Source organism: Mesoplodon bidens (assembly GCF_964165515.1).
Source record: "Mesoplodon bidens genome assembly, chromosome: 1".
In the NCBI taxonomy this organism is placed as follows: domain Eukaryota; kingdom Metazoa; phylum Chordata; class Mammalia; order Artiodactyla; family Ziphiidae; genus Mesoplodon; species Mesoplodon bidens.
This window is the reverse complement of record NC_138176.1, coordinates 51194614-51208704: the sequence shown is the minus strand read 5'-3', so window position 1 is coordinate 51208704 and position 14091 is coordinate 51194614. Positions and strand designations below refer to the sequence as shown.

Genomic DNA, 14091 nt, shown 5'->3' with positions numbered 1-14091 from the left:
TTATTTATAATAATTTTCTTTCTTTTTTTTTTTTTTTTGTGGTACACGGACCTCTCACTGCCATGGCCTCTCCCGCTGCGGAGCACAGGCTCCGGACGCCGCAGGCAGGCTCAGCGGCCATGGCTCACGGGCCCAGCCGCTCCACAGCACGTGGGATCCTCCCGGACCAGGGCACGAACCCGTGTCCCCTGCATCGGCAGGCGGACTCCCAACCACTGTGCCACCAGGGAAGCCCATAATAATTTTTCTTGAAATAATTTTTCTTTAGAAATAATTTTAGATTTACAGAAGAGTTGTAAAGATACTACAGAGTTCCCTTTGACCATCTATCCCTACTATCAACATCTTATATAGCCACGATGCATTTATCAAAACTAAGAAATTAATGTCGGTACAGGTATATTTATTTTTGATTTTCATTTCAGCCAAATTATCATGTTGACCAACATACTTTTTGCCAAATTACCTGTAGCTGTACTATGGATCTTAATCAAGATCACTGCTATGTCCTCATAGCAGGACATGCTTTCAGGTGGTCATGTGACTTTAATCCCTTGTCCCTCAGGCTACAGATGCTTGGTTGCCTTTCAGGAAGGTGCCTTTGGGCAGCAAGTGCCTTTTGGCCTGCCATGTCCAATCTAAATGCTGGCCCAGAAACCTATGACGTGACTTGGTCAGAAAGATGACTTTCCGTTTTTAATTTCATTTCTCATTTATATGTATCTTTATAATATCCTTGTCCCCCCTTCTAAATGTGGTCCAAGTGTTTTCTTTTTTTAAACAAAAGAAAATCCTGGTCAAAATGGTATGAATTAGGTAGCACTGTCATAGTTCACTGTGGCTGGAGTGTGAGTATATGTGTTGGGGGGGGAGGGGGAGAAACAGGAGAAGAAATGGGAAGAGATCAGGTGGGGCAGCTCACCAGATGGTGCGTCTCTTCAGAGGACCATTTCATTGGCCTTACTGATATCCTCTGTTGTATGTTCGTTCTATGTGATTTTTGATTCTAGAGATGGGGATCTTTCATAGTTCTATGACATTTTCAACTGTTACCTCTTCAAATACTGTCTCTACTCAGTTCTATCATCTCTCACTTTATCTTCTGTGTATCTTACCTATTCTTTTTATGCAACTTTTTATTTTTTTATGTTATATTCTATAGGTGCCTGGGGTCAGGCAAAGTGCCACCTTAATCCAAGGTTTGTAATTCCCGGGACCATGAGACAGTGCAGACCTTGGTTATAGGGGTTTACTTTCAGATGACTGTTAGCGTGAGGGTGTTGCCCTTTAGGGTTACAGATTATTGTGGGGATACTCTCTTACTAGACTCATCATTTTATGTGGGTCCTGTGCTTTGAATTGTGTTCCTCATACCCTATGACATCATCAAACAAAAATTTATATTTTCCCTCATGATCAAATGCCCTCAGATCAAAAGCAGCTCCATTGCTAACTTACTGTAGGTTCCTGGTTTTCTCTTACAGTTTTAACTAGGTAATTCCTTACTATCTTGTTATGGCTTAGTGACTTTTAAGGATTTGTTTTTTATAGTTCACCTAGTGTTTTTAGTTGTTTTCATAGGATAAGTTGGCTTGACTCTTGCTCATCACTTTGGAGAGCTGGAACTTATGTTGTTATTTACATATTTAAGTATGTCTAATATTGATCATTGTAAATACACACACACACAAGATCCTTTTGTATTCTACTTAAAGTTGCATTACAGTTATAGATTCATATGGGAAGAATTGATATATTATTATTGAACCATAAAAGTATGAAGCACCTTCCATTATATTCAAACAGCCTCTATTGTTCTTCACTGTTTTTATAGGCTAACTTTTATTCCTATGTACTTTATTTATTTATTTTAATTTTTTTTTAAGATTTTTTTTTATGTGGACCATTTTTAAAGTCTTTATTGAACTTGTAACAATATTGCTTCTGTTTTATGTCTTGGTTTTTTGGCCATGAGGAATGTGGGATCTTAGCTCCCCGACCAGGGGATGAACCCGTACCCCCTGCATAGGAAGGCATAGTCTTAACCACTGGACCACCAGGGGCGTCCCTATTTATTTTAATTTAAAAGAAACTTGTCTTGATTCTTTGTTGGATTTGTTTCTGTTTTGTGTTTCTGTTTTGTGTTTCTGTTTTAAATGGCTTTAGCCTGGAGAAGGCACCCTATGAATTTACATAACTGTCTTTGTAAAACTCTGTAATTGCATTGTTCTTAAAATGGAAATAGGAACTTATTTATGGTCTTTTATTTGACTTTCATATCCAAGTTAAAATGTGGTGGTTGTCTACTTTAAAATTTTTAACTCCTTAATACTCAGATTTATTAGAAGATTTTAAGGTTTATTTTCTCTCTCACATTTTACTTAATTATTCATTCGTTCATATAGAACTGTTTATTGAGCACCTCTTATTGACCAGAGCCTGCAGTGAACAAGACAGACAAAGACAGAGCTTGGGAAGCTAGATTGCAAGGAGTGCTAGAGAGGAAGTAACAGGGTGCTGTGCTGCTTTAGATAGGGTGGCCAGAGAGCCCTTTTCAAGGAAGAAACATTTACATTGAAACTAAAGGCTGAGTTGGAGCAACCTATATAAAGAGCTATGGGTACAAGTGAAGGAAACAGCATGTGGAGAAGCCATGAGAGGGGAAAGACCTCGACATATTTTAGGAATGGACAGAAACCAGTGTGATTTTGGAGAGGTAGATTATGTCGGCAAGGGCTTTACCTTTTCACTTTTTGTTCAGTGAGAAACCCAATTGCAAGTGTAACGGGCATAAATTTTGTAAACTACAAATTTGAATGTGCAAACATAACTTTCATTATTTCTCTATAACTAAAACTTCCTTAACTCTGGAGCTTCTTATTTCTACTGGGTAATAGAAAACAATCTTGCCAATTTAGGATAAAGTCAGTACCTTCTGGTCTAATTTATTAGTTAATTCCAGGTTTACTCAGACCCTTGGGTAAATAATCAGTCCTTTGGATAAATGTTCAGTTTTTTCACATCCCCCCCCCTTTTTTTTCTGGGGTGGAAGGTATTTATAGAGAAGCCTTATAATATTTTCTGGCACTGAGGAAGTGGCCTCTCATCTTTGTGCCATCCTCTGCCCTTGGCCACTACTAGGTTGTACCTTGTACTGGCTTAATCTTGAGTGGCCCTGTCTGTTCTTCTGCATCTGAGGCTGATGTCCCGATGCTTCCATGGCCTCTGGTCAGCGGGTCTGTGTGTGCTGGGTCCTCCTTAAACCCAGGCTCTTTTGGGCCCACTGACCCAAGGCAAACTCCTTGTGGTTTCCACATTTTGCTGGCATGCTTGGGACTCTGAGGTCGCTTTTCAGGAGTGTGGTCTGGGCATGTCATTGGTATTGCTCCCCTACTACATTGATGTAGTGTTAGTTGCAAGCTTTTGCTAAAAGGCTTGTGGTTCCCTGGACCATAACTTGGGAAGGGGAAACATAATTATCTTCTATTCTGGGCCCTTCCCCACAAACATACTGGAGATCTTTCTCACCTTTCCTCACCCTGAGACTTAGCCCCAGATGAGACAGAAGGTAAGAATTTTGAACTTGTATCTAAACTATTTCTAATTCCTCTTTCTTTCTGCACTCCTTTCCCAGGTTTTTATGTCCTCTCAATTGCTGTGGAAGAATTGCATTTACGTCACCACCTGCTACTTCCTCTGTGCTGTAGTTTACAGTATAAACTCTGCCAGCAGAGTTTTTTTGCCTTGGGGTGTGATATTTAAAGCCATGGTTTTAGAATTTAGAAAAGCTCTTTTTTACTCTTAAGCCTTCAGATACTGCCATTGAAATCCTTATCTTTCAAGAATTATGGTTTCAATGGATTAAGGAGCTAATTGTAAGAGTTGAAGCTGTAAAAGTCTTAGAAAAAATGTAGGTATAAATATTTATGATCTTAGACTAGGCAGCAGTTCCTTAAATAGGACACCAAAAACATAAATAGCCAAAGAAAAAATAGATAAATTGGACTCGTCAAAATGGAAAACTTTTGTGTATCAAAGGATATTATCAAGATAGTGAAATATCCAAGTACCAGTATCTTTTCATAGAGTAAAAGGGTCCAGAACTCCGGATAGAATTCTTAGCTAGAGATGTAAATTTTGTCATCATCAGTGAGTAGGTAATGTAAATACAGTAATCCTGGGGTGGATGTTAGAAGAGCAAAGAGAGGAGCCCTGGGGGAGTGTCAGAATCTAAGGGCTGAGTAGAGAAAGGAAGGAAGGATCTGAGAGGTTGAAATATGAGTATGAATTACCATAAAAGCTTCCCCAACTCGATTTTAAGTTTCTTGAGGACTAAGACCATCATGTTCATCATTTTATCCACAGTTCTTATCATAAAGTAGGTTTTCAGTAAATGTCATTAAATGAAGACTGAGAAGTTTTAAGAAAAGAGTGGTCAGCAGTGTCAAATGTAGAAAATAGGTCAGCTGCTATAACGACAGAGCAGCAAGTAGCTGATTGATCATCTTCTATAGAACAGTTTCAGTGGAATCTCCATGGTAGAGATAAATGCCAGGTTGCTGAGAACTAGAGTGAATAGTTGTGAGAGAGTGGAAGCAGTAAGTGCAGACATTCTTTTCAAAAAGCTTGTAGAGATACAGGATCGTAGGTAGAGAGCATATTCTATCGAGATGAGAGAAAAGTTCAGCATGTTTATGTGCTAAACAGAAAGAGTCAGAAGGAACGGAGAAGTTGATACAGGAAGAAGGAGGTATGTGAGATTGATTGAACATTGTCCTTAAGAGTAGAGGGAACAGAGTGAGGATACTAGGTTTCAGTAGGAATAGGAATGTTGTTTCCATTGAAGTAGGAATAAAAGGATGGTGCAGATGGAGAAAAGTGTTTGGGTTGTAGGTGAGGAATTTGGGGCATCAACACACTTGATGAATTTTTCAGTGAAGTGTGGGGATCACCTCATCAGCTGAGATTATAGAGGATGGTGATGGTGATTGTCGGGGAGAGTTTGAGGAGAAAGGGAGAATTTCATTGAGAGAAATGAGAGGGCTAACTGAATGGGATTACTTAAAGGAATTGTAATAATTTTTCATGGCTCTGGTATATATAGTTGTGTGATGATTTTTCCCCCCTCTCTCAGGCCTCACCAGCCTGAGGGGCTGAGCAGACAAGTTGAACAACTGGACTGATTTTGGTTTGAGTTTTACAGGCCAGTGTGGCAGACAGAGTAAGGATGCAAGAAATTATAGTAGTTAGAGCATTTCAAGTTCTGGGCCATTGAGCCTAGGCTCAGTAGCGAACAAATGAAACCAGAAAGTAGCTGCTGGGATATGAAGTGGTCAAGACTGGGTATTGGATTTTAAGATTAAATAGGAGCAGTTGCTGGTTATGACTGAATGCAAGATCTGGCTATGGAATGGGTTTCAGAAGTGGAGAGAAAGTGAAGGTTCCCAGAGTTGAGATAAGGGAACTGTAGAGCTAGATTTTACAGGAGTCAGCTGCACAGGAAGCGAGTGGCTCAGAATGGTGGCAGAGCAAGGGGTGGGAAGATTTTGAACCAGGTTCCAAAGCCTTGAGTGAATGTGGGCGAGTGACCAAGAGACCAGTGGATGACAAGGAGAGCGAGGTAGCAACAGATGACTTAAACCTCAAAAGACGTACCTTTATCTGAGGGTAAAGAACTGTGATGGTGAACAAGGCATGACTTCCATGCTTCACGTTTGCTGAGTGGGAGAGAATAGCTCGCACCCAGATTCGTTTAGAGAGCAAGACTGCTGGCAACCAATTTAAATTGGTTGGGGTTTAGGGAATTTGTTTGCAGTGGAACAGTGTAAAGGGTTATCAGGAAGTATAGCTATTGGAGGGTGTGTGATGGTTGAAGAGGGAGACAGTACAGAGCAGAAATGAGATCAGAGTGCAGCAGGAAAGAGGGATTAATCGTAGGGGCTTACATTTTGGATGATTGTAAGAATATGGTGATGTTAGCTAATCTCAAAATTTTTATTAATTTTGTGGGAAAAATGCGTTGATGCTGACAGACTGAGGTTCTGGGTTATGCACAAAGCTAGATGAGTTCATCGTTTTCAGGTCTACTTGGCAATGTTTAGCAGTCTGTGGCCTTTGCTCAGCATGTCATAAAGAACCCTAGCATGGGGCTGTTTTCTTTTTGTCAAGGCTTAGCCCTGGGAAAGGAGGAAGGCAGGGGTGGAAGTGATTGGTGCTCACTTAATTTTTTGGCCTTGGCAAACTTGTCTCTAAGGGGTAAGCATATGGATAGAGGTAACCCTGAGTCCATATTGGGGTGAGAAATCAGGTCTTCAGACCTTTGCACAGCAGATGCCAGGTTAAGAGGGAGTATAAAAATTTCTGAGTCACAAAACGAGGGAATGGCAATATAAATAGTTCTTGATTTCTTTAAAGACATGTAAATTTAGTAATATTGCAGCAATAGTTTAGCCATATTTAAGTTATAAAGTATAACCTGAAATACTACATGTTAAATGTGTTTTGATTTTTTTTTTTTGGCCGGGCCGTGCAGCTTTCAGGATCTTAGTTCCCGCACCAGGGATTGAACCTAGGCCACAGCAGTGAAAGTGCCAAGTCCTAATGGATGGACCGCCAGGGAATTCCCTAAATGTCTATTTTTGGACATTTAGAAAATGTATCAATTGATAAAGTTACAAAATAATATTCTGAGAGTTTTACCTCTCCCAATATGCCTTAAAACCAAAGGTTACACTACATTAATATTTGGCATATTTTAAATATGCTTTCAGACTTCCTCAGGTCACAAAATACTTAGAATCATGATGCATGGTGTTTTTGCAGAACACTAAGAAATACTGATGTGTGTGATTTCATTGTACAAACTAAGAACAATTTTGCTAGCAGGAAATACGACTTCGTTGTATGTTTAACCATTTCTGCCTCTCACAAAATGATAAATAACCTTTGAAAGAAATCACATTTCACACTTTTCCCATCTTTGACCACTAGGCCAGTTTGCTTTGTTTTGTCATCTAGTAGAACTTTAGCTCAAAGGCAAGTGGTATCAAGTAAGAGTTACGCAAAATTGACATACTCCATAAAGAAAACTTGGAAAATGTAGAGAAGTAGGAAGAAGGGTCACCTATGGCTCAAATCAACCATAGTTGACATTTGGGTGTTTGTTTATTTATTAATTTATTTTTTGTTTCTTGGTTTTTTGGGGGGTTTTTTTTGATTGGGCTAAGTGGCTTTATTAGAGAAAGCCAAGATTACAAAGGACTTAAGAGTTGGCATTGGGGCCCTTCTTCTTGCCAAAGGTGGGCACAACATTGACAAAGCACTGGTTGTACTGCATACGCTTCTTGGCCCAGCTCATTTTCTTTTTCTCTTGTTTGGCCACCTTGGGAATCTGACCTCTTACTTTCCTGGCACGGGTCAGGGAACCATGGACTTTACCTCCAAACATGCGGCTGGCTACTTCCAGAGTGCTCAGAGTGCTCACAGCCTCCACCCCACACTGGCCCAGGGTAGCCTCATCCTGCAGGAGCAGGACCTGATCTTCTGGAGTGAGGCCCTCCAATGAGGCTACATGAGCCTTGATCTGGGTGACTGTCACCTGGCCAGTCACCTGGAGAGTGTGTAGCTACTGTGCACAAACAGCTGCATGTTGGCAACTGAACCGCTTTACCACTGCCGCTAACGTGAAGATGGGGTTGAGAAAGGAAGGAACGAGGGTGTGCACGTCCTCTCTGCCTGCTGTGTGCCACGTCACTGGGTGTATTTTAATTTTTTTTTGCTATACGCGGGGCTCTCACTGTTGTGGCCTCTCCCGTTGCGGAGCACAGGCTCCGGATGCACAGGCTCAGCAGCCATGGCTCACGGGCCCAGCCGCTCCGCGGCATGTGGGATCTTCCCAGACCGGGGCACGAACCCGTGTCCCCTGCATCGGCAGGCGGACTCTCAACCACTGCGCCACCAGGGAAGCCCTGCAGGCAGATTCTTAACCATTGCGCCACCAGGGAAGTCCTTGGCGTATTTTTAGATTTAGTTTTTGTCTTAAACTTTGATTACTTGGTGTTTTGTTGGCTTGTTTTAGAAAATTATGCTTATACTACAAAAATAAACTAGCAACTTGCTTTTTCGCATAGCATTATTCATAATTTTTCAAATATAATTTGTAATGACTGTGTAATGCAAGTAATGTACCACTCTTTGTTTAATCCTTCCACTAAAATTAGACTTATTTATTTATTTATGGCTGCACCACTCGGCTTGCGGGATCTTAGTTCCTGGACCAGAGATGGAAACTGGGCCCTCAGCAGTGAGAGCTCTGAGTCCTAACCACTGGACCACCAGGGAATTCCCTAGACTTCTTCAGTATTTCTAATTTTCCACAATATTAAACAATGATGCAATATGTGTATTTAAGGTTTTATCTTATATTCTTATTTATTTCCATAGTATAGATTCTTGGAAATTGATTTGTTTGATCAAAGGGTGTAAGCATTTCTGAAGATCCTGACACATACTGCTTAGAAAAAATTCTAAATGGAAGGGTAGCATGATCAGCACTCTGGTAATGACTGTAAATTTGCCAAATGGGCACAATAAATACCAAACAGAAAACACTCCATCATTTGAATATTGAATTCTATACAACAGATATGAGACTTAAATAGATGTATCTTGATGACGGAAACCATTCATGTCCTTATTCAAATGATTGCAGGCTGGGTGATGATGAATAGGTTCCACATAGTATCTTGAATAATTGAATGACTACTGTGATGAGATGTGATCACTTGAAGCCACTGAGGGCTCTGAGAATGGAAAATAAAACAATGCTCTATTCTACTACGTGTACAGGTTCCAGGCACTGAACCCATGGGCTGGAATCTGTAAGGAGATATTACTGGCTTATTAAGGATACAGCTCAGGAATAGCCAAGTAGAAGAGATGTGTAGGGTAAGGTATGGGGGAAGGGGCATGGAGCTTCCCATGCCTTCTTCCACATGCCACCCTTCCTGCACCTCGATGTGTTCACCAACTGGGGAGCACTAAACTTGTATTCTTTTTAAACAGATTTAATTTTAGTGATGGAATTCTTTATTGTTTCTCATAGTGTTTTTTGTTTGTTTTGTTTTGATTTTAAAAGACATTAATCAGTCTTGAGGGATGGTCTGTGGAAGAGTGCGTTCTATCTATAAGTTTGGGAAACCATACTAGGTATATCCCTTGGCTCCTTGGAGATTCATGATGAGCATCAACTTTTATCAGGTTAATAAAGGCTCAGGGAAATGATGTTACTACTAATAATTTAACATTTATCAAGCACTTACTATTTTAAGGCTCTGTTCTAACAACCCCAGAATTTTTTTTTTTAAACATCTTTATTGGAGTATAATTGCTTTACAATGGTGTGTTGGTTTCTGCTTTATAACAAAGTGAATCAGCTATACATATATCCCCATATCTCAACCCCAGATGTTTTAATCTTTCTAATCTTTACAACAAATCTGTCTTTGCAATTGTCTCCTTTTTTTTTTTTTTTTTTTTTTTTTTTTTTACAGGTGGGAAACCTGAGACCCAGAGTAGTGAAATAACATGTTCCAAATCTCATGGCTAGGCCAGGAGGTGGAAGCGCAGGGATTCAAACCCAGATAGTCTGACTCCAGAGGGCTCCAGGCACTATGTTGTACTGTTTGTAACCAGCGAAGAAACTGGTTTAGTGTTAAGTACGGCATTTCTCAAACTTGTTTGACTGTGTAAACTCATTATCTTTCAATATTTTTATAGGGATTAGTCTTCCATGAAGTTAACTCTGAAAAATGCTGCTTCGAGCCAGCCTACGCTGGTGATCTGCAGTCTTTCAAAAAGTGTTGCTTTAGAATAGAACTAGTTTTTTTTTTTTTTAACTTGGTTCTCTTTTGATAATATTAAATGTATACTTATTTATTTGTTACTTTTTTTCTACTCAAAAGCCTAATACTTTGACTTGAAGGTATTTTATATTCTCTTTCACAGTGACCGTCATAGGAATTTTTAAAAGGGCAACATCACTCTTTAGTACTTTTGAGGTACTAAAACAGTTCATAATCCAAATCATTATCTTACTCTGCTTTCTCTGCTCTAATACTATATTATCATAAAGTTTAAAAAATAAATTAAGAAACTGACAGGTATTTACCGCCATGGAGCGTTATAATAATTGACATCAGAGTTTGAACCTGCCTCTTTATTAGCTATGTAATCTTAGAAAAGGTACTTTATTTCTCAAAACTTCTGTTTCTTCCTCTAAAAGGTTAAGGTGGCTGTGAGAATAAAATGTAGTATCTGGCACATAGAAGGGTCACAGTAAATGTTAATACCCTTATTTTTTTTTCTTAAGTTATCTCGACTCTATATACCATTAATGATTATGAAAATAGTTGGAAAAGAAAAATCAGTTTTAAATTTGAACTGTCTTAGCATTATGCTGATATCAGCTACATTTCTGATAAAGTAATGTTGTCATGATACAGGTTATATGGGAGTTAAAACCAGTTTCCTTACGGCTTTCCAACTGACATAATAAGCAAAACCTGACTAGGCAAACATAGACCTATGTATTAGATCACTTATTATTAATGTTAAACTAGCTTTGGTGCTGACTTTTCCTGTTCTTTTTGAAATTTCACTGTTGTCATTTAAAATCTGACCTTCAAAAGCTTTGTAAAATGCTTAATGGTTTAAATTATCCTTCAGAACATAAGAAGTATATTTTCCAAAGTGGTGTTCTCTATCTAGCAATATGGTCAAAATCATGCAGGAGGACAGAATTGCTTATATTTTCACATTATCTACTGGAGGCTTATTCAGTTTTTATGGCAATCAACTTCTGGCTTTAAGGACAGTACTTAACATGTATAACCAAAGCATGAATAATCATTTAAAACAAAGCTATTAAAAGAAAAATCTGGGGATTTTTCAATTTCACAGTGATTTACTACCTAAGCAAAAAGATGGGTTTGGTTTGAGCTGTATGTGAGAGATCTCTAATATTCTATTCTACGTGCCTCATATATCCCTGGTACATAGTAAACACTCAGTAAATATTTATTGACCGACTGAATTTGGTTTCTAGTCCCAACTATGTGCCTTGCAACTTCTGTAACCTTGGACCTTCTTGCACCTTCTAAACTTCAGTTTCTTCTTATGTAAAAAAGGAGGCATCAATATTTACGTCCCAGTATTGTTGTAACAATCAAGTGTTCATGCATTAAGATAGCCAGTCCCAGCACATGGCACATAGTAGGCAAACAGTGCACTGCATGTTTCCCCAGACACATCACTTCATTCTTCAGTAATGTTCTTTTCAAGCACTCTTTTTCTTTCTCATTACCTAAACATTTAGAAGCTGTATTCAAGAGATAAGATGAATGTTTGCCAATTAAACTGAAATTATATTCCTTTGTAGCCCACACTTGGAATGTTTTAGCAAAAATGATTGTATGTCTGACAGACCTTGGTTTGAATCCTGGCTTTGCAGTGTACTAGTGTTGTGACCTTAGGGAAGTTACTTAACCTCCCTGTAAGGTATTGTGAGCTGAAATGAATTAAATATATAAAGCCTCTAGTTCCATTGCCTGGTTCGCATAGGCCCCAAATAGATGTCATTATTTTAAGTTGAAACTGTTATTTAATCTGATAATTTACATAATTAATTCATGTAGATTGAGAGCCTACTCTACTCAAATGCCATTAAGAGCAAGCAGGAAGATTGTGAATGGACATTGGGCAAATTATTATGTAGGCGACTGAATTTTACCTTGCCTAGAATCAGGTTCAGCAGAAGTGGTGTTTTCTATTATATTTGAGGTAAAATAAATTAATGGGCTATTATTGCATTTGGCATGGCCTTTTTTTTTTTTTTGGATGTTGCTTTTCCGTACTGAATATCAAAATTTTAAAAAATGAATGTCAGAGATAGCTTCATGAGGGCTAAAGCAGACCAGGTACATTTCGCTGTCTAAAAAGTTTTTTTGGGGACTTCCCTGGTAGTCCAGTGGTAAAGAGTCCGCCATACAATGCAGGGAACGCGGGTTTGATCCCTGGTCAGGGAACTAAGATCCCACATGCCACGGGGCAACTAAGCCCGCACACCACAACTTCTGAGCTAGCGCGTCTCAACTAGAGAGCCTGTGTGCCGCAAACTACAGAGCCCACGTGCCCTGGAGCCTGCGCACCACAACTAGAGAAGAGGAAAAAAAACCCTCATGCCACAACTAGGGAGAAGCCCGCACACCGCAACAAAGATCCCGTGTGCTGCAACTAAGACCTAACACAGCCAAAAACAAATAAAGTAAATAAATCTTAAATAAATAAATAATAAATAAAAAGTATTTCGGGACTTCCCTGGTGGCGCAGTGGTTAAGAATCCACCTGCCAGTGCAGGGGACACGGGTTCAAGCCCTGGTCTGGGAAGATCCCACATGCTGCGGAGCAACTAACCCCGTGAGCCACAACTACTGAGCCCACATGCCACAACTACTGAAGACCATGCACCTAGAGCCTGTGCTCAACAACAAGAGAAGCCACTGCAATGAGAAGCCCGTGCACCACAACGAAGAGTAGCCCCCGCTCACCACAACTATAGAAAGCCCGCACACAGCAATGAAGACCCAATGCAGCCCCGAAAAAATAATAATAATAAATAAATAAATAAAATAAAAGTTTTTCATCTTTTGCTGATCTTCTTCATTAGAAATAAACATGTTCCTCTCCTGTACTAAAATTCAACATACAATATTGGTAATCCAAATTTAATAAAACATTCTACCTATTTTAAAACTCACTTGACTTGTTTAGATATTATATAAAATTGATTCCTACCCTGGCAGACTAAGCATTGCAAAGCTGGCGATAAAAGATTTTTATGTGAATTCCTGACAAATAGAAAAGCTTAAGGATGGTATTGGGCATTATAGAAAAAGGTTTATTTCTGAAAATGTTTCTAGGGACTTCCCTGGTGGTCCAGTGGCTAAGACTCCATGCTCCCAACGCAGGGGGCCCGGGTTCGATCCCTGGTCAAGGAACTAGATCCCACATGCCCAACTAAGAATTTGTATGCCACAACTAAAGATCCCGTATGCCACAGCTAAAGATCCTGTATGAGGCAACAAAGATCCCGCACAAGGCGTGGAAGATCCTGCATGCCACAACTAAGACCTGGCACAACCAAGATAAATAAATATATAAATAAAAATGTTTCTAATGTCCATATCAAATTAACAATAAGATTTTTAAAGAAATACCAAAATAATCATCATTTATTTTGGAAGTTAACTTTCTCTGATAAGATGTTAACATCTCTTTTTTGTTTTGTAGGGTTTCTTTCATTAATTAAAGTATAATTCACATAGCATAAAAGTTTCAGTGGCTTTGAGTATAATCAGTGTTGTGCAACCATCACCATTATCTAGTTCCAGAACTTTTTCATCGCCCTCAAAGGAAACCCCTCTTAAGTTTTCCCCCTTCTCCTAGCCCCTGGCAGCCATATCTCTGTTTATATCTCTATGGAGTTGCCTATTCTGAGTAATTTATATAAATAGAATCATACGATATATTGCCTTATGTGTCTGGTTCCTTTAATGTAGCGTGTTTTCAGAGTTTACCTGTGATGTGACATATCAGTAATTTGTAGCTCTTCTGGGCTGAATAATATTCCATTGTGAGGATATACCACATTTGGTTCATTCATTCATCAGTTGATGGATGTTTGGGTTGTTTCCACTTTTTGACTGATAGGAATGATGGTGCTATGAACATTCATTTACAGGTTTTTGTGGACGTATGTTTTCAGTTCTCCTTGGTGTATACCTAGGATGTAATTACTGGGTTATATGATATCTCTATGTTTAACTTTTTGAGAAACTGTCAAACAGTTTTTCCGAAGCAGCTGCATCACGTTATGTAGTCTTTAATGTTATTTAAGATACTTGGAAGAAATGAGAGAAAAGTTTATGAAAATGTTAACCTAAGCATGTTAGTACTCATGAGAGTCATTCTGGCAAGCCACGTGGAAGTCTCAATTTGCCTCATTTGCTTTTCAGAATGAAAACATTAAAATAT

General features: G+C 39.1%; 1 protein-coding gene and 1 pseudogene across 3 annotated transcripts in view; one reads left to right on the top strand and one right to left on the bottom strand.

Moving 5' to 3' along the window:
• Positions 1 to 14091, top strand: part of SHLD2 (shieldin complex subunit 2) — a 101855-nt gene that overhangs the window by 10516 nt on the left and 77248 nt on the right. The gene's annotated exons all lie outside the window — the stretch shown is intronic.
• On the bottom strand, positions 7150 to 10174 carry LOC308625016 (ubiquitin-like FUBI-ribosomal protein eS30 fusion protein; annotated as a pseudogene). Its single transcript has 2 exons — positions 10159 to 10174; positions 7150 to 7677 (listed from the first exon to the last, which is right to left on the bottom strand). The product of its transcript is annotated as a ubiquitin-like FUBI-ribosomal protein eS30 fusion protein (transcript).